Genomic DNA, 22,001 nt, shown 5'->3' on the forward strand with positions numbered 1-22,001 from the left:
AGACATAATTAACATTTACAATCAACTGACTTCCAATGAAGAAAATTATCCCCAACAATATGGGTGGGCCTCATTTGATCCGTTGAGGGCCATACAAGCAAAAACTGAGATTTCCTGAAGAAAGAAGTCTGCCTCAAGATTGTAACATGGAAATCCTTCCTGTTTCCAGCTTGCTGGTTGGCCCTATGAACTTAGGACTCAAGACTACAACATCAGCTCTTACATAGACTGCCAGTCTGCCCTACAGATTTCAGAACTGCCAGCCCCCATAATCATATGAGCCAAGTCTTTGAAATGAATCTCTTGGGATTGTCTCTCTGGAGAGAGCTGAAAATTTTGGGGTACCATGAAATGGAATGTTACTATAAAAAATACCTAAACATTTGGAAGTGGCTTTGGAATGGGTAGGCTCCCCTGGTGGCTCAGATGGTGACGATTCAGCCTGCAATGCAGGAGACCTGGGTTTCATACCTGGATTGGGAAGATCCCTTGGAGAAGAGAATGACAACCCACTCCAGTATTCTTGCTTGGAGAATCCCATGGGCAGAGGAGTCTGGCAGGATATAGCCCGTGGGGTCACAAAGAGTCAGACACGACAGGGTGGCTTTCACTTTTTTCACTTTTGGAATTGGGTAATGGATAGAGGCTAGAATAATTCTGAGGATCTTGACTGTAAAAGTTTAGATTGTCTTGACCAGAATATTATTGGAAATATGAATGTTGAAAATGTCTTTGCTGAGGCTTCAGATAGAAATAAAAAATCTTTTATTGGTCACCAACGGTCACCAAAGGAAAGATGATCCTGTGGCAGAGAACTTGTCTGAATTGTGTTCTTCTTTTGGGTGGAAAGTAAAAATTTTAAGTGATGAAACTGGACACAGCGCTGAAGTTGTCACTTCCAACCAACTGGGCGGCAAGGCCTGGCCACTCCCTGTCTTGGATAGTAAAACGGGATTAGACAAAAGTTGAAGCAGAAATTGTTAAGCAAGAAGGAACTAGAACTTATGATTGGAACAATCCTGAGCCTATCCAGATAGTGGGCTCTGGAAACTGTCCAGAACAACCATTTACTAAAGGGATTAGGTGCTTGACTCATGGATCCAATCAAGCAACTCATTAGAAGTCAGGGGCTGGAGATACAGGATCCCAGAAAAGATCTGTGGAGAACCCTCTAGTCTGATGGCTTGGACCCCATGAATTGCATGAGGCAGACCATGTTTTTAAAAATTTTTATAACAGCAGAAACGTTGTTCAAAGAGATAGGATGAAATCAAGCAAGAATGACTCAGGGAAGAACCACAGATGGCAATGCCTCAGCTAAGGGCCAGTTCAGTTCCAGAGGGTGGGGCCACCCAGCCTGTTCCAGGAGGCGGGGCTTAAGGGGAGGGGCCGTCCCGGCAGGTCTAGAGGACCCAGCATCAGACCACAGAGAACTGTTCTCCAGTCTTAAAACCTCATGGAATGTGTCCAGCTAAGTTGAAAACCCGCTTTAGAGTTTGGACCAGCAGTTCTTTTTTCCTTCCAATTTTTCCCTTTATAAAGTGGAATGCCTATTCTATATCTGTCTAACTGTTGTATTTTGGAAACAAGAATACTTGTTTTCCATGCTTCAGCGGTCCACAGATGGAGAGGAATTTTTCTCTGGCTGGACTGTATGTCAAGCCTCACCCAAAACTGATTTAGATAAAATTGGTACTTAGAGTTGATACTGTAATGATTGACTTTAAGGATATTGGGATTGGGTGAACTTATTTTTAACATGGGAAGAACATGGGTTTTGGGAGTATCAAAAGGCAAACTGTTATGGATTAAACTGTGTCCCTCAAAAAAGATATGTTTAAGTCCTAATCTTCAAAACTTCAGAATATGACCTTATTTGGAAATAGGGCCAGTGTAGATGTTATTTTTAAGATAAGATCATACTAAAGTATGTGTGCATGCAGTGTATGTGTCTGTGCTAAGTCACTTCAGTTTTGTTCGACTCTTTGTGACCCTATGGACGATAGACTGCCAGGCTTCTCTGTCCACGGGATTCTCTAAGCAAGAATACCAAAATGGGTTGCCATTTCCTACTCTAATGGATGTTCCTGACCCAGGGATTGAACCCGTGTCTCTTGCGTCTCCTGCACACTGAAGTATAATGGACTTCTAATTCAATATGACACATGTCCTTATAAGAAGATGGCCACATGAAGACAAACACAAGAACGCCATAGGAACATGGATGCGTAAATTGGATATGCTGTCACACCTGCGTCTCTCAGAAGGTGGGAGAGGAAATGAAGGATCCTCTTCCACAAGATTCCAAGAAAGCCTTGCCAACGCTTTATTTCAGACTTATTTCCAGAACTGAGGGAGAATACATTTCTGTATTTCAAGCCACCTAGTTTGAACTGAAGGCTTAGGAAGTGCTCAATAAGGATTTAGAATCTACTTTTATATAAGTTCACATGGTTCTCAAATGAAACAAGTGATGGAAGCCCTATGCTTCCTTATGGAAGCCCTAAGCTATAACCTCCATTTATAGCTTACTTCACAGAGGCTCTTACAAGTTATGTGATTTGCCCATGATGGGCAAAGCAAGTTAACTGTGTTGCAGGGATTTTAAGCAAAGTTTTCCAACACCTACATCCTTTATGGAATTGAAAGCATCGATGCTCTATTTTCCTCCCTAGATAGATCTTATGTGTCTGTATGCATGTGTGCATGTGTGTTTGTATACACTTGTGTGTTAATATTTATGGGTAACTGTCAAAGGACCTTGGTGACCTTTTCAGCAATTCCTCGAGTAGATCTGGTAATGAGCTAAAGAAACAGAGACAAACTTTTTGATGGTACTTTGATTTGCATACTCTCAGTAGAAAAGTGAGAAGTAGGTAAATATCCAATGGACACAGTAAATTAAGACTAGTGTCTACATATTAATAAGTGCGAGCCAAGTTCTGAATATATTTTATTATTATAAAAGATGAATTGAAAAATGTGCTAAGAACTCAAACTTTGGTTTTTTGATCATCATAATAAAAAAATTGCTTTATATTTAGACTGTGTGCAAATTGTTTCAAACTTTAAATGAAGGTGCCTCATATATATCTGCATATGCTGATTTTACTCATATTTAGTATTTCCTTAATTAGTGAAACTTCAGCCAACCAAATATTTAACTTACAAATTATGAACCTGTCAGAATGGCTTTAGTGTGTATCAAAAGGAGAAGTTACAAAACTCTTTCCTCTAACCTTGAGAACATAAACATACCTAAGCAAATCCATATACAGACACAGATTATATAAGTTATAATAAATTGATAACAAAATTTTCAGCGACACGTGGTGAATCTGGAAAATATCACTGCACAACTACACCTTAAATGCCAGTATTTATTTAGCTCTTCCTCCAAATGGAAATGTATTGAAGACTAAAAATGATTTCCTTTTCAAAAACAACATGAACACTGACTAAGAAATCATTAACTCTACATGTCACCCAGTAAATAGAGTTTTTGTTACCAGTCCCAAAACTTTCAATAGCTGTTTTACTTTCCTTTTCTGGATCCAGTTTCTCATATATAAACTGCGATGGTTCTTCAAGGTTTCTGTGAGTTCCCAATTTCAATAGCAAAATCATTTATCACTGTCTGACATTTAATTTCAGTTCAAGAGAAATATAAATAGAAAACTGCATAAGTAGTACCACGATTACACTTAGCTTTTGATGTTTACTTGTCTTTATCATGTGAACCTAAATACAACCAAAACAAGTTTTTTTGGCCTTGGGCATTTGCTGAATAAAGGTAACAATGGCCAGACACTTTATAAAGAACAGAAAATACATTCATCTGAGTTACGGCTCCAGTGGCTTAAGTAATGTATCTGTTTATGTTGAGAACTCAGTACAGAATATGATTACACTGTAAATGTATAGAGTAGATATTTTTATTTTTAGAAACCAGCCTTAAAACTATAAAATTAAGTCAATGTCTTTAATTACATATAAATATACAGAAGCATCACACACAATAACTTTATATGTTTCCACAATATAGTTCCAAACATTTTGGGAAAAAATTACCTAAGCCCGATAATAAAACCCAATTCATTTTTACAGTTTTATAGCAAAGTACACATAGATGTTTATAAACATTATGATTTAGAATAAGAAAAACAAGATTACTTCCAATATTGTTATCTAATATCAAGTAAAAATGAAATTTTACTATTTAAAGATTCAGAGTAGCCTTCAAAATTCCAATGTTAAGTAAAGTTTAAAAATTTCTTAACTAATGACAACTTGGCTGACTATATAATGTACTGTATTAGCTAAGTATGATTAATACATCTTTCAGCCAAGAGGTTTAAGAATGACAACAGTTCATTTCATAAAAACATTTAAAAAATCTATTTACATAATACAAGCATAGAATAATACTTCATTACCCTTAACCCAGTACCACTCAAAAGTAAAATCTTTTTGTATTAGCCAACAATTGCAGACTTTCTCATTCCTTTCATTAAATTTAGAACATGAAATCAGTTGATATTAAAGGAATAAAAAATGTCTATTATCTAAAGTATAGCTTAACATGGGTACAAGCTATATACTTTAAAAGTTACCTGAATAGACAGAGAACACGAGTGTGCTATTTCTCAGGGCTCAGAGATGAGAACCGAGGCAACTGATCATTAACTTTTAGCTGGAAGCAAACTTGCATACGTATCTCAAGAGACTCTCTACTCTGCCCTCCCACTCTTGCTTCTCTCAAATCAGGGAAAAGGTAGCACTGTCTCTTCTTGAAGGACTTGCTTTGATATGCATCATTAGTTCATACTTTTTACAGTGTAAAGTTAACTTGGCTCAAATTATACCCTGAGTCAAAGAAGGTAACCAAGTTTGGCAATTTAAATTGCTAAATTTAACCTTCTGATTCTCTTTGTCTGCTGCTGCTACGACCACATTTTCAAGTATATGGACCACTGTGTGATTTAACATCATGAATAGAACATACGGCAAAACTAATGTAATATATAAATTAAAATGTCCGTGAATCTTCACCTGGTATACTACTACTCAATCAGTTATGAACAATAATAAAGAGGCCAGGGCCATGTGTTAGACCCCTTGAGAGGCAGACGGTTTCATTTTGTTGCCTAATCACACACTACACGGCTTACTTGGCCAGCCATTCTGTAAACGCCTGCCCTCTGTCACAAAGGGTCCTCCCCTAAGAGTGCAGTGGGGTACCTGATGGTAAGTCTTTGTATTTAAGAACTTACAGTAAGCTTTATAGTAACGAAGAGCTATCATTTTCCCACATTCTAGGTAGGTCATTTTACCAAACAATTGGCATCCATGACCTCATTCTCTGGACCCTATAAGGCAGACTATTAAGATACATGTTTAAAGCACGAGGACGCAGAGGTTCAGATTTGGTTCCTTAGGTCAGATGGCTAGTAAATATCGGGTCCTAGATTCCAATTCTGGTTATTCTTGTTATTTGGAGCCAAGGTCCACATTTTCCTCCACTGAATGGCAAGTCAGCCTTTCTATGGTTAGTAGATGAGAATTTGATTTCCCTTATGAAAGATGCCATTATTTAGACTTAGGCAATAGCAACGACTTGTAAAATACGATCCCCAAGGATATTAAGAGGCTGCGTTTCTAAATGTACATATATAATGGTTTCAATAACCGGAAAGTTACATAGATAATCTCTGGACATTTCTTCTAATTTTTTTAACTAAATGATGCAAATGCCTTTACAAAATAAGACAGTTGGTATTTTTCTGTCTTCTATTAAAATCTTAGGTTTAAAAAAATGAAACACTAAATGAAGCAATATGGATTTCACAATTATGTAGTACTTACAGAAATCAAAAGCAGATGACATCTTTACTAAGAACTCTTCAAATACCTTTGTCCCAACACAGAAAAGTGCTTAATAGGTAGTAAGTGTTCAATACACTTATTTAGGGTAAAATTACCTGCTGTAACATAGGTTATTAATCAATTAATAATAACTGCATTATGTACTCTGTAGACATACTTCAAGTAATATTTTTTCCAGATGCAGAAGAATAAAATTTCAATAGTTATTAACTTTATCAATTACTTTTATATAATACCAAATGACAAGACCCAATTCTATGCAAATGAATAATTATTAACTTTATTAAGCAAACATACCATTAATTATACCAAGAATGCTAAATTTAAAAAGGTCTCATGTGTGATTAATATTTTTACTTAGTATTATTATAAAATGTTCTAAAGTTAAATAAAAAATAAGTACAAAAATATATGTTTAATATATAAATATTATGCTATCAAGAGAATAACTCTATAACATAAGAGCTATAAAAATTAGAATTGGCAGAAATATGAACAATACATTTTGTACTTATTTTGTATGACTCTGCTTATTGTTACAACAACATTAAATCCTTAAAAAATTATTATCTGAGTAATACAGACAGTCGTGTTTATTACATAAACCTTTGAGAAAAGAAAAGCCAAATGCAAAACAGACTTGTTCACCAAGCGCCCGGCGGAGAAAATGGCTGAAGGTGACTAACCTTTGCCAAGGTTATAAATTCTCAAGAGTAATTCCAAAAATGTGGTAGAGTGAGTTTTTTTTTTTTTTTTTTTCCCCAGTTTCCAGAATTCTTCAATAATTCAGGGACAAGACAGTGAAAGAGAGAAAATAGCCTCAGGGGAAAATCTTGGTAAATAGCATGTGTGCAATTGGAACAGGTTATTAATTCTGCATTTGAAACATGACAATGGGTTCTTGGCCATGAGTTTGTTTATAACATTATTCCCAAGTTCCATGCAGGATTCGCATATTTCCCTTGCGAGATTTTGATGTTTTCTACATTATGACTAAGGAGTAAAACCTGAGCTAAAAGGGAAGACGCGTTTTTCATCTGCATAAAAAATGTAAGAAATTCTGCAAAGCCGAAAGCTCAGTAACAGATACTTGGGTGAGGAAAAGCAGTGAACTAGTCAAAAGGCTGATCAAATACTTCACAAACACAATGGAAATCTTCTAATGGGTTGCTTTTCCCATTTGGTGGTTGTTGTTGTTTTTCCTATTCTTTTCCTGGAAAGAGTACTATACTCTTAACATTCATTAAGCATAATTGTGATCTCATTATTTTCAGAATTCTAGAATTGTAATGGAGTTTGAAATCAGCATGTACTAGAAGATAACAACCCAAATTTATTCCCTGAGTTAATTATCCCTCAGAGTTATAATGTAAAAGGAAATCTCTTTTTAACTTTGATAAGCATAGAAGGAAAAAAGTCCTCAGTTAAATTTTCTTGCATAAGTTAATTCTTCCAAACTTTTAAAGTACCACAGGAAAATATAATGGGAGCAAAGGGGTCCTAAACTCAAAATACAGAGGTATTCTGCCATTTCAACAGATTTCCTCTTTTGCTGATGACAGCAGCCCAATAATATTACAGCAGAACTATTGGAAACATGATTTGAGTATAGGGAACATTTAAGATACTTCCTTCTTTGACAGTTATTCAGTTAATAGATCTTATTGTATTCAGCCAATATAGGAAACACATTCAGAGAGAGAACTTCTGACTCAGAACTTCTAGCTCAGAACTTCTGACTCCTCTTAGCTCCCCACCATCACCCTCAGCATGCACGTGGTTTCATAGCTTTCTAGTAAATGCAGCAGCCTCTGCCAGAGACTCAGCTCAAAGTCAAAGTCAGCAATCCTGTCTCCCCTTCTCTACAATCACATCGAATTACCAGTCCTGGTAGAGTCTACTCCCACAAGGACTCAAATACATCTCCTTCCCTTCTTCCCCATAGGCACAATTTTATTTCAATAAAGTTGATAGCTTTCCAGTTGTTATACCAGCATCCACTTTCTCTATTTGAGTAAAGCCTCAGTACTTCAGTATCTTTGCCTAAACTGGTCAGTTAATAGAAGCTCAGACCATGGCATAGTGATCAATAACTCCTCACTGCTGCTTTCCTAGACTCATACCCCAAAGCCATCTGTGGACACACACACACACATACACACACACGTATACCTTGGCATATGTCACAAGATGGGTTTTCCCAAGTGGCATTAGTGGTAAAGAACCGACCTGCCAATGCAGGAAACTAAAGAGATGCGGGTTTGATCCCTGCATCTGGAAGATCCCTTGGAGGAGGGCATGGCAACCCACTCCAGTATTTTTGCCTGGAGAATTCCATGGATACAGGAGCCTAGCAGGCTACAGTCCACAGGGTCACAAAGAGATGGAGACGACTGAAGCGACTTAGCGCGTGTTATAAGATAATACGATCATTTGTACTTTCCATCTACTACTATAATCAATAATACTAACATTGGAGCTTTAATGCTAATGTTAGTTTTAATGGACTTTTCACTGCTGTTAGTAACATAGAAGCCATCATTTCTCTTGTTTTTTAAAGAAATGCTACAAAGGCATTAGACATTAATATGCTGCTACTGCTGCTGCTAAGTCGCTTCAGTCGTGTCCGACTCTGTGCGACCCCGTAGACGGCAGCCTACCAGGCTCCCCCGTCCCTGGGATTCTCCAGGCAAGAACACTGGAGTGGGCTGCCATTTCCTTCTCCAATGCATGAAAGTGAAAAGTGAAAGTGAAGTCGCTCAGTCGTGTCTGATTCTTCGAGACCCCATGGACTGCAGCCCACCAAGGCTCCTCCGTCCGTGGGATTTTCCAGGCAAGAGGACTGGAGTGGGGTGCCATTGCCTTCCCCAGACGTTAATATGAGATGTGAGTAAATAGAGCTCGAGGCAACAATACATCTACTGGTCCAGTCACATCGTACCAGGTATGAGATTCTTCTACACCTCAAAATGAATTTCTATCTTTATTAAAAATTAACAAAAACCTTGAAACGTTTTAAATTAAAGTATAAAATCTTCAAATGCTGATGCCATGAAATATAAATTTTAAAAGTATAGTGGCTATTATCAAAAAGACCCGAGATAACAAATGCTGGTGAGGATGCGGGAAAAGGGGGCCCCGGTGCACTGTTGGTAGCGCTGCAAATCGCTGCAGCCCCGTGGAAAATCGTATGGAGGCTGCTCAGAAAATGAAAAGTGGACCTGCTGTATGATCCAGCAGTTCTACTTCTGGGGATATAACCAAAGAAGGTTTACTAATATCCGGGAGGGATATTTGCACTGCTGAGGTCACTGCAGTGCCCGTCACACTAACTGAGATATAGAAACGACCTAAGTGCCCACCACAAACGAATGCATAAAGAAAGTGTGCCCCACACACGTGCAAATGTGCATGCACACACACACACACCACACAAGGTGTGTATATATATATATATACCGGAATGTTATTTAGCCATAAAAAAGACAAAAATTCTGCCTTTTGGGGCAACATGGATAGACCTTGAGGCTGTTATGCTAAGTTAAATAACTTAGAAAGACAAATATGGTGTGATCTCACTTATATGTGGAACTGAACTAATAGAAACAGAGAAGAGAGTGGCAGTTGCCAGGGCCTAAGGAGTGGGGGAAATGGGGAGATGCTGGTCAGAGAGTACAAAGATTCAGTTCTAAGCTGAGTAAGTTCTGAGGGCCTATACTACGGCATGGTGACTGTAGTTAAGAATATCATATTGTACATTTGAAAGTTGCTAGGAAGAGTACGGCATTACTGTTCCCACCATAACAACACCAAAATGATAATTATGGGAGGTGACGTTCACTAACCTTATTGTAACAATAGCTTCGTAATATATATGCGTATCAAATACCCAGGTGCTGCTAGTGGTAAAGAACCCGCCTGCCAGTGCATGAGACATAAGAGGTGCAGGTGTGATCCCTGAGTTGGGAAGACCCCCTGGAGAAGGAAATGGCAGATTTCATGGACAGAGGAGCCTGGTTAGGCTACAGTCCATGGGGTCACAAAGAGTCGGACACGACTGAAGTGTCCGTATGCACGCATGCACACCTTAAACTTAGATAATGTGATGTGTCATCTAGCACATCTCAGTAGAGGTAGAAAAAAAAAACGTAACGAGGCAGAGAGATGAAGCAGACACCTCGATCTGGAAAGGGATAGGTTTAGCTCAGTCCCCTAATGCCCCTACCCCAGGCTGTTGAGGGCTGTGGTAGGCAGGGAGCCAGCAGCCTGAGGTGGGACACAGTCCACGCCCCTGCCAGACTGTGGCTCCCTTCCCCCATTTCGGGAGGAGCCCTCATGCCTGGGAGTGATTCTCCAGAGGGTGCTGGGTGCAAAGGAGTTGCAGTCAAATGATTCCACTCTACCGGCCTGGTTACGGAGTCCGCAAGTGGGGAAGGAGAGCCACGCCCCGCCTCCCTTCCTGTCCCTCTGGAGTTTTACTCTTAACACCAGCCAGTAAGGATTGGCTGCACTGAAAAAAGAATGTGAAGACAACGGCAAAAGCAAGGCTTATAGGAGTTGAATGTCCTAGGACTTGATAAAAATCCCATGGCTTCAATTATTTTGTCTCTGGGCTCCCCGTGTGGACTCGACTCTTTTGACATCCTCCTCAGTAGCAGACAGGGCCCACAGACCGTCTGCGCCTTTGTCTGGCCCTGGGAAGAGCCCCAGTCTACTTACTCGGCTTCCTTCTGCTGGGGAGCCAGCTATTTCCTACCATGGTACTGTGGTTATTTTCTACTATGGTGTAGAACAACTCCTTGCTGCCCTTCTTCACCCTATTCTAAGGGATTCTTTTTTTTAAAAGGTATTTGATTTAGTGTTAGAAAGCTCCGGTTCAAACCTACATTCTACTTCTGACCTTGAACAAAGTACCTGACCTCTCTGAGTCTCAGGCTTCTCATCTGCCTCCTGGCTTCACATTTCCTCACAGAGACAACGCTGGTAAAATCATACTTCAGTATATTGCACATCTGGTTGCTGAATTTGAAAAAAGAAAACTAAGCAAGTTTAGGTCAGACATTTCTGGAACTCTCTTTTCGATATGTGCCTTCCTACAGAGGAGCTGTGTTGTGGCCTGGTTCATTTGTTATCTTATCAATAAGTCATGTCTGACTCTTTGCAACCCCATGGACTGCAGTCTGCCAGGCTCCTTTAGCTATGAGATTTCCCAGGCAAGAATACTGGAGTGGGCTTCCGTTTCCTTCTCCAGGGGATCTCCCAGCCCAGGGTCAACACCCAAGTCTCCAGCGTCGGCAGGTGAATTCTTCACTGCCGAGTTGCCAGGGAAGCCGAGTCTGGTCCTTACTACGTATGTACTAGTGCAGGTTGCGCTCCTACAAAGCGAGTCTCAATTTTGGAGAAAAATTCAGTTAGAAATTCCATTTGACCACATATCCAAGCCACATTCTTTAGTTAGCATAAATTTTAAGAATTAAAAAGCTGAGTCAAAGGGACGAGCCAAATCTATTGTTTTCCTTGTGTTAATTAATCAATTTAACCAACATTTAGCAAGTAGCTAGCATATAAAAGTCATTATGTTATGAACAGTAAGAAGGTCAAGGTAAGTAGCACAGGTTCTCTTTTCTCAAAGAGTCACTCTTATGATGGAAAATAAATTCATATACAGTTAACAAAGCTTAGCTGTTAAACCTAAAATATAAAGTATTATGAGTTGACATATACCACAGAATCTTGTGTGATTTAACTCATTTCTACATACATTCACATATTTTATAGATAAGAACCATAATCATAAAATTATCTGCTCAGGGCATCTGCCACAGCATCATAAAGCCCTTAAGCAATGTTAGGATCCAATGATCAGAATTTGATATCTAAGAGATAGTACCCTATACCTGAAACCAATGTACTCATTATTATTTAGATTTTTCATGGACGCATTAGCCAAGGTAACTGATTTACTTTTAACAGGAATTCAGAATTCATTATTTCTGGAATATACCTTGAATGGGAAAGACAAAATAATTAATTTTAAGAATTTCCTAGGTTAGAGAGACTGTGTAAAATAGACAGCTAGTGGGAACCCGCTGTAAGCACAGAGAGCTCAGCTCAGCGCCCTGTGATGACCTAGAGGGGAGGTGGGAAAAGAGGAAGGGCCAAGACGGAGGGCATATGTGTATAAATACACACAACGTATGTATACAGCTGGTCGGGCTTCCTGAAGACTTAGCAGGCAAAGTCTCCACCTGCCGGTGCCGGAGATCCGGGCTCGATCCTTGGGTCAAAAGATCCCCTGGAGAAGGAAATGGCAACCACTCCAGGATTCCTGCCTGAAAAATCCCATGGACAGAGGAGCCTGTTGGGCTGCAGTCCAATGGGTCACAGAGTCGGACACCACTGAGCGACGGAGCACAAGTCTACATGGCTGACTCACTGTGTCATACGGCAGGAACTAACACAATATTGTAAAGCAACTATAGACCAATTTTAAAAGAGAAAGACCTCCAAAAGCATATGAATCTAGTCAATTCAGCCTGAAAGAAAAAGCCTAATTATTTGCTCTCAGTATTGACATCAACCCCCCAGGATTCACAGTCTATATAAGAGAAAGGAGAACACGGTTTAAGTGTGGGATTAATTTTAATAGGGAAAACATTGTTGAGTGTGCTCAGCTTTCCTCCCTCCTGATTTCTTGATGTAATTTCAAACTAAAAAGGCCTACAGAGGTAAGGAAGATATGGCAAGGTATTTGGTATGTAAGTTTTTTTGAAACCTTCCACTAACTCATCCCAGTAACTTTTTAAATTCAAACAGCTTCTCTTCTTTTTTCGGGTACCCTTCTGTCAAGTCTCAAAGTTAAAGCAAAGTTAGAAGAGAATGGCATCTTTTGTACATTCAGTGTTCAAAAGTTTCTGAGCCTACACAGTGATCTCTATACTTCCACGTGGGTAAGTGCCATGAAGAAAGCCCCTCCCAACTTTCTGTGACTTTTTAACTGCATCCAGGCAAATAAGATGCCAATTAGTGAAGTGATGGAGAAGTGATGGTATAAAATAGAAGTTGGAAAAAATGACCAAAGGACACCACAAAGATGCCAAGTATATGTGAAGGAAAATAGAAATAACATTGAATTAAAAGCATACAACATGATCATTGGTGTGTTTCTAAACCACATATCCAATAAGGCCATGATATAGTTTGTAAGTATCCAATTGCTAGAGAAAACATAGGGAGTCAGAAAACAGGCACAAACTATTCCAACAGTTCTAACAATATGTGATTAAAACCTATAAAAGAGGAACTTTCCTGGTGGTTCTGTGGCTAAGACTCCTTGCTCCCAAAGCAGGGGGCCTGGGTTCGATCCCTGGTCAGGGGACTAGATCCAGCATGCTGCAATTAGAGATCCAGCATGTCACAGCTAAGACCTGGCACAGTCAAATAAACAAAACAAAATAAAATATTAAAGAAACTACATAAGGAATTACGGCATGTTGCTCCTGGCCTCCGTATGCAGGGCACTAGACAAACTAAACAGATCCTGCCTCCCTGCCTGACTCTACTCCTGGAAGTTTTGCTATTTTGGGATCATTGTTCCTTCCCCACTGTCCCAGGAAAGCCTTGAAGAGACATACATTATCCATTGATACTGGGAGGTGAGTAAAGTATGTTGGCTGAATTAATTAATATATTGTACTTTGAAATATAGTTATTGTGGCCGAAATCTAAAAAGTGAAGCAAATACATGATCCTACCAGGCCTTTGGAACACGCGCCACATCACGGCCAGACACAGTGACTGCGGCACAGACAGAGGAGCAGTCTCTAACCAGCCAGTTCAGAGGCTTCCCTCCTCACAGAATCTCTTTGAAAATTCATACCAGGTTTTCTCGCTTGCAGTTTTTTTTTGTTTAATCTAAGACATTTTTTTATAGGATGTTGCATACTTTTCATGGTACCAAGAAATATGCATGCTTAAACAGTGACATCAAAACAAGAGACTGACAATATCAGCTAAAACAGAAAGACAAACGAGTTGAAGGAATTGAATCGCTATAGGATATGCAATGGGTGAATTTAACTCAGATGACCATTATATCTACTACTGCGGGCAAGAATCACTTAGAAGAAATGGAGTAGCCATCATAGTCAAAAAAACAGTCTAAAATACAGTACTTGGATGCAATCTCAAAAATGACAGAATGATCTCTGTTCATTTCCAAGGCAAACCATTCAATATCACAGTAATCCAAGTCTATGCCCCCACCAGTAATGCTGAAGAAGCTGAAGTTGAACTGTTCTATGATGATCTACAAGACCTTCTAGAACACTCAAAAAAGATGTCCCTTTCATTATAAGGGACTGGAATGCAAAAGTAGGAAGTCAAGAAATACCTGCAATAACAGGCAAATTTGGCCTTGGAGTACAGAATGAAGCAGGGCAAAGGCTAATAAAGTTTTGCCAAGAGAATGTACTGGTCATAGCCTCTTCCAACAACACAAGAAAACCCTCTACACATGGACATCACCAGATGGTCAACACCAAAATCAGACTGATCATATTCTTTGCAGCCAAAGATGGAGAAGCTCTATACAGTCAGCAAAAACAAGACCGGGAGCTGACTGGCTCAGATCATGAACTCCTTACTGCCAAAGTCAGACTTAAATTGAAGAAAGCAGGGAACACCACTAGACCAGTCAGGTATGACTTAAATGAAATTCCTTACGATTATACAGTGGAACTGACAAATAGATTCAAGGGATTAGACCTGATAGACAGCGTACCTGAAGAACTATGGATGGAGGTTTGTGACACTGTGCAGGAGACAGGGATCAAGACCATCCCCAAGAAAGAGAAAGGCAAAATGGTTTTCTGAGGAGGCCTTACAAATAGCTGTGAAAAGAACAGAAGTGAAAGACCAAGGAGAAAAGGAAAGATATACCCATGTGAATGCAGAGTTCCAAAGAATAGCAAGGAGAGATAAGAAAGCCTTCCTTAGTGATCAATGCAAAGAAATAGAGGAAGACAACAGAATATGAAAGACTAGAGATCTCTTCAAGAAAATTAGAGATACCAAGGTAACATTTCATACAAAGATGGGCACAGTACAGGACAAAAATGGTATGGACCTAACAGAAGCAGAAGATATTAAGAAGAAATGGGAAAAATACACAGAAGTACCACACAAAAACGATCTTCACGACGCACAGAATCAAGATGGTGTGATCACTCACCTAGAGTCAGACAGCCTGGCGTGTGAAGTCGAGAGGGCCTTAGAAAGCATCACTACAAATAAAGCTCATGGAGGTGATGGAATTCTTGTTAAGCTATTTCAAATCCTAAAAGATGATGCTGTGAAAGTGCTGTACTCAATATAACAGCAAATTTGGAAAACTCAGCAGTGGCCACAAGACTGGAAAATGTCAGTTTTCATTCCAATCCCAAAGAAAGGCAATGCCAAAGAATGCTCAAACTACTGCACAATTGCACTCATCTCATACGCTAGCAAAGTAATGCTCAAAATTCTCCAAGCCATTCTTCAACAATACGTAAACCATGAACTTCCAGATGTTCATCTGGATTTAGAAAAGGCAGAGGAACCAGAGATCAAATTGCCAACAACCGTTAGATCATAGAAAAAGCAAGAGAGGGCTGGGAAAATATCTACTTCTGCTTTATTGACTATGCCAAAGCCTTTGACTGTGTGGATTACCACAAACTGTGGAAAATTCTTAAAGAGAGGGGAATACCAGATCACCTGACCTGCCTCTTGAGAAATCTGTATGCAGGTCAGGAAGCAACAGTTAGAACTGGACATGGAAAAACAGACTGGTTCCAAATCAGAAAAGGAGTACATCAAGGCAGTATATTGCCACCCTGCCTATTTAACTTATATGCAGACTACATCATGAGAAATGCCAAGCTGCAATCAAGATTGCTGGGAGAAATATCAATAACCTCAGATATGCAGATGACACCACCCTTATGGCAGACAGCAAAGAAGGAACTAAAGAGCCTCTCGATGAAAGTGAAAGAAGAGAGTGAAAAAGTTGGCTTAAAACTCAACATTCAGAAAACTAAGATCATGGCATCTGGTCCCATCACTTCATGGCAAATAGACAGGGAAACACTGGAAACAGTGACACACTTTATATCCTTGGGCTCCCAAATAACTGTAGATGGTGACTGCAGCCATGAAATTAAAAGACAATTGCTCCTTGGAAGAAAAACTATGATAAAACTAGACAGCATATTAAAAAGCAGAGACATTACTTTGATTACAACATCCATCTAGTCAAAGCTATGGTTTTTCCAGTAGTCATGTATGGATGTAAGAGCTGGACTTAAAGAAAGCTGAGCGCCGAAGAATTGATGCTTTTGAATTGTGGTGTTTGAGAAGACTCTTGAGAGTCCCTTGGACAGCAAGGAGATCCAACCAGTCCCTTCTAAAGAAAATCAATGAATCCTGAATGTTCTTTGGAAGGACAATATTGAAGCTGAAACTCCAATACTTTGGCCACCTGATGCGAAAAACTGACTCATTAGAAAAGATCCTGATGCTGAGAAAGATTGAAGGTGGGAGGAGAACGGGATGACAGAGGGTGAGATGGTTGGATGGCATCACTGACTCAATGGCCATGAGTTTGAGTAAACTCCGGGAGTTGGTGATGGACAGGGAAGCCTGGCGTTCTGCAGTCCATGGGGTAGCAAAGAGCCGACACGACTGAGTGAGTAAAGTGAACCAAACTGATGCAAAATTTGCCTGCCATCGACATATTCACAATAATGAGAGCAGAAAAGGAGAGTTACATAAAAGTACAAAATTTTAATCTCTTATAAAAACTATAAATTGAGTATAACCTTTAAAAATTTTGAATCACTATTTTGTACACTTAGACTTATGTTATAAATCAACTATACCACAATTAAAAAAGAAAAAAGGAAAATATAGTTTTAAAATTAGGTTACATAACAAATTATGAAATCAAGGGAACTTAGTTGCATTAAGATGTCTCTAGCAGTGAGGGCTCCACTGTCTCCACAGTCTCACCACCACTTGCTATTGACTTTGATTACAGCTGTCCTAATGAGTATGAAGTGGTATCTCAGCGTGATTTTTTTAAATGAATTTTTATCAGTGTACAGTTGTTTTACGATGTTGCGTTAGTTTCCACTATACTGCAAAATGAATCTGCCACACATATACATATATCTCCTCCTTCTGGGCTTCCTTCCCATCTAGGCAATGGTGCAGCTGCCTTAGAGAAGAGTTGACAGTTCCTTAAAGGTTAAACATCAAATTATCATATGATCCAGCAATTCCACTCCAAGGCATACACCCAAGAGACATGAAAACATGTCCACACAGAAACTGTACTCAGATATTTATAGCAGCATGATTCATAAAAGGCAAAGAATGGAAATGATCCAAGTATCCATCAATTGATGAACAGATAAGCAAATTGCAGTCTACCATACAGTGGAATATATTATTCATCTGCAGAAAGGAATGCAGTACTGTAACATGCTACAACATGAATGAACATTGAAAACATAATACTAAGCAAAATAATCTAGTCACAGAAGACCACATGTTATATGATTGCATTTATATGAAATATCCAGACAACAAAATATACAGAGATGAAGTAGACGAGCGGTTGCTTAGAGCTGGGGGGTAGGGGAATCAGGACATGAGAGCTGTCGGGTTGGGAACCATTTTGGAGAGTGAAAATGTCCTAAAATTGCTTATGGTGCTGGCGGCAGAGTGGTGAATGCACTAAAAGCATTAGAGATCGTGTGCTTTTAAACGGGTGCATCGGATGCAACGTGAATTCCGTCTCAGTGAAGTTGTCCAACAGCAGTCCCAGCACTCTAACAAACAAACAAAACAATGCTTCTACCCCAAAGGCATTCCTCCAGAGGTTTTGGACACTCATCTATCTATAAATGAAAAAAAGAGTGTGAGCCTAGAGAATACAGTATTTAAGGAATAAAAGTAATAATAATAGCAATAGCTAATATATATATAGCCCCTGCCTTGGCGTATGTGCTCAGTCATGTCGGACCCTTTGTGACCTCATAGACTGTAGCCCGCCAGATTCTTCTGTCCATGGGATTTCCCAGGCAAGAATACTGGATTGGGTTGCCATTTCCTTCTCCAATATAACCCCTGCTACTGCTGCTGCTAAGTCACTTCAGTCGTGTCCGACTCTGTGAGACCCCATCCCTGGGATTCTCCAGGCAAGAACACTGGAGTGGGTTGCCATTTCCTTCTCCAGTGCATGAAAGTGAAAAGTGAAAGTGAAGTCGGTCAGTCATGTCTGACTCTTTGCGACCCCACGGACTGCAGCCCACCAGGCTCCTCCATCCATGGGATTTTCCAGGCAAGAGTACTGGAGTGGGATGCCATTGCCTTCTCCGAATATAGCCCCTACTATATGCCAAATACCATTTCAAGTACTTAAAATGTAAATTAAGTTAGTTCTCACAGCAGCCCTATGAAGAAGATGCCTTTACTGTCTTTGTTTCACAGAGCAAAAACTGAATGCTCTGGAAGTTTATAATTACAGGCAATCGCTATAGATACTGCAGTTCAGTTCCAACCACCACAATAAAGCAAGTATCAAAATAAAGCAAGTTACATAAGCAGTGCACACAAAAGTTAAGCTTATACCATACTACAGTCTATTAAGCGTGCAATAGCAGCATTATGTCTAAAAAATGTACACACATTAATTTAAAAATACTTTATTGCTAAAAAATGCTAAGTCATCATCTGAGCCTTTAGTGAGTTGTAATGTTTTCTCTGGTGGAGGGTTTGAAATATTGCAAGAATTACGAATACGTGACACAGAATCACACAGTGAGCAAATGCTGTTGGAGAAAGGGTGCCTAGAATTGTTGCCCCCAAACCTTCAGTTGGTAAAATACACAATATTTGGGAATCTCTATAAAGTAAAGCTCAATAAATTGAAGTATGCCTGACGTAAGTTCAGAGGCGGGTCTGAACTCATATACGCAGGATCCATAGCCTGTGCTCTTAACTAAAAAGGAGCAGGCAGGGACAAGTCAGTTCCCCTAGGAAATCATGTAGCCAAAAGGAATCACATGACATATTAAACCTACCTCAACACTGTGACTGACCTCATGTCACCCTGGCATAAAAGACTGTGCTCTCAAGCTTCATTGCCTAATCTCACAGCGTCAGGCTGTGGTAGTTTTTCTACAACTGCTGTGATAAGCCATCAGAAACTTAGTGGCTTATAATAACCCAAATTTATTATCATGGTTCTGGTGGTCAGAAGTCTCCCTGGGCTAAAATCAAGGTGTCAGTGGGAGGCCAAGGGAAGGATCTGTTTCCTTGCCTTTTCTAGTCCCTAAAAGTCACCTGAATTCTTGACTTGTGGCCACATTCCTACATCCTCATACCAACAACATTGGGCTGAATCCTTTCTGTGCTCTATTTCATCAGACCCCTGGTGAGTACAACAGGCACCTGTAGATTATCAGGGATAATCACAAGGTCATCTGAAGAGCAGCCTTACTTCTCCCCGGCCTTGTAACAAAACATTCCTAGGGTGAAGGGATTATGATGTGGGGAGCCATCATTTTGCCCTTATTCTGCCTACCACCAGGACATACAAAGATGTGTTCATGAAATTCAGATTGAAAGCAGAATATAATCATCCAGTTGTTCTAGGAACTATTTCTAATAAACAGGTGAAACAATTTTGTAAATTCATCACAGTTCAGTTCAGTTCAGTCGCTCAGTCGTGTCTGACTCTTTATAACCCCATAGACTGCAGCATGCCAGGCTTCACTGTCCATCACCAACTCCCAGAGCGTACTCAAACTCATGGCCATCATGTCAGTGATACCATCCAACCATCTCATCCTCTGTCCCCCCCTTCTCCTCCTGCCATCAATCTTTCCCAGCATCAGGGTCTTTTCCAATGAGTCAACTCTTTGCATCAGGTGGCCAAAGTATTGGAGTTTCAGTTTCAGCATCAGTCCCTCCAATGAACACCCAGGACTGATCTCCTTTAGGATGGACTGGTTGGATCTCCTTGCAGTCCAAGGGACTCTCAAGAGTCTTCTCCAACACCACAGTTCAAAAGCATCAATTCCTTGGTGCTCAGCTTTCTTTATGGTCCCACACTCACATCCATGCATGACTACTGGAAAAACCATAGCTTTGACTAGATGGATGTTTGTCGGCAAAGTAATGTCTCTTCTTTTAATATGCTGTCTAGGTTGATCATAGCTTTTCTCCCAAGGGGCAATTGTCTTTTAATTTCATGGCTGCAGTCACCATCTGCAGTAATTTGGAAGCACAAGAAAGTAGAGTCTGTCACTGATTCCAGTGTTTCCCCATCTATTTGCCATGAAGTGATGGGACCTAAGGCCATGATCTTAATTTTCTGAATGTTGAGTTTTAAGCCAACCTTTTCACTCTCTTCTTTCACTTTCATCGAGAGGCTCTTTAGTTCTTCTTTGCTGTCTGCCATAAGGGTGGTGTCATCTGCATATCTGAGGTTATTGATATTTCTCCCGGAAGTCTTGATTCCAGCTTGTGCTTCATACAGTCCGGCATTTCTCATGATGTACTCTGCATATAAGTTAAATAAGGAGGGTGACAACATACAGCCTTGATGTACTCCTTTCCTGATTTGGAACCAGTCTGTTGTTCCATGTCCAGTTATAACTGTTGTTTCTTGACCTGCATGCAGATTTCTCAAGAGGCAGTTCAGGTAGTTTGGTATTCCCCTCTCTGTAAGAATTTTCCATAGTTTGTTGTGATTCACACAGTCAAAGGCTTTAGCATAGTCAATAAAGCAGAAGTAGATGTCTTTCTGGAACTCTCTTGCTTTTTCTATGATCCAACGGATGTTGGCAATTTGATCTCTGGCTCCTCTACCTTTTCTAAATCCAGATTGAACATCTGGAAGTTCTCAGTTCACATACTGTTGAAGCCTTATTTGGAGAATTTTGAGCATTACTTTGCTAGCGTGTGAGATGAGTACAATTGTGCCGCAGTTTGAACGCTCTTTGGCATTGCCTTTCTTTGGGATTGGAATGAAAACTGACATTTTCCAGTTTTATCGCCACTGTTGAGTTTTCCAAATTTGCTGGTATATTGAATGCAGCACTTTCACAGCATCATCTTTTAGGATTGGAAATAGCACAACAGGAATTCCATTACCTCCACTAGCTTTGTTCATAGTGATGCTTCTTAAGGCCCACTTGACTTCATATTCCAGGATGTCTGGCTCGAGATGAGCATCTAGGAGTCCCCAGTGGAGGCGTGGGTCAACACTGCCCTGTTGCAGGGTCAGGGGCACTGAATGCAGTGGTGCAGGCATAAGTCCTTTTGAAGGTCACCATTACTGCCATTACCCCTACCATAGTTTGGCCTCAGGGCAAACAACAGGGAGGGAACACAGCCCCGCCCATCAATAGAAAATTGGATTCAAGATTTACTGAGTCATGGCCTCACCCATCAGAACAAAACCCAGATTCCCCCACAGTCAGTCTCTCCCATCAGGAAGTTTCCACAAGCCTCTTACAGAATGAAAATCACAATCACATAAAATTAAACAAACTGATCACCATGGATCACTGCTGCTGCTGCTGCTAAGTCACTTCAGTCGTGTCCGACTCCGTGTGACCCCGTAGACGGCAGCCCACCAGGCTCCCCCGTCCCTGGGATTCTCCAGGCAAGAACACTGGAGCGGGCTGCCATTTCCTTCTCCAATGCGTGAGAGTGAAGAGTGAAAGTGAAGGCGCTTAGTCGTGTCCGACTCTTCGAGACCCCATGGACTGCAGCCCACCAGGCTCCTCCGTCCATGGATTTTCCAGGCAAGAGGACTGGAGTGGGGTGCCATTGCCTTCTCCACCATGGACCACAGCCTTGTCTAATCACTGAAACTATGAGCCATGCCATGTAGGGCCACCCAAGACGAAGGGGTCATGGTGGAGAATTCTGACAAAACGTGGTCCACTGGGGAAGGGAATGGCAAACCACTTCAGTATTCTGCCTTGAGAACCTCATGCTGCTGCTGCTGCTAAGTCGCTTCAGTCGTATCTGTGCGACCCCATAGACAGCAGCCCACC

The 22,001-nt window shown here is 40.3% G+C and overlaps 1 protein-coding gene across 6 annotated transcripts in view; it reads right to left on the reverse strand.

Annotated features, from left to right (window-relative positions):
- Positions 1-22,001, reverse strand: part of SLC16A7 (solute carrier family 16 member 7) — a 182,296-nt gene that overhangs the window by 100,708 nt on the left and 59,587 nt on the right. The window contains exon 1 of one of the 6 annotated variants that reach the window (XM_020893645.2): positions 4,614-4,693. The exons of the other annotated variants lie outside the window; for them this stretch is intronic. The gene's annotated coding sequence lies outside the window, so the exon portion shown is untranslated. Of the gene's footprint in view, positions 1-4,613; positions 4,694-22,001 lie in introns of those variants that run through there. 6 annotated transcript variants of the gene reach the window in all.

This window comes from Odocoileus virginianus, chromosome 24 (genome assembly GCF_023699985.2).
Source record: "Odocoileus virginianus isolate 20LAN1187 ecotype Illinois chromosome 24, Ovbor_1.2, whole genome shotgun sequence".
Classification (NCBI taxonomy): domain Eukaryota; kingdom Metazoa; phylum Chordata; class Mammalia; order Artiodactyla; family Cervidae; genus Odocoileus; species Odocoileus virginianus.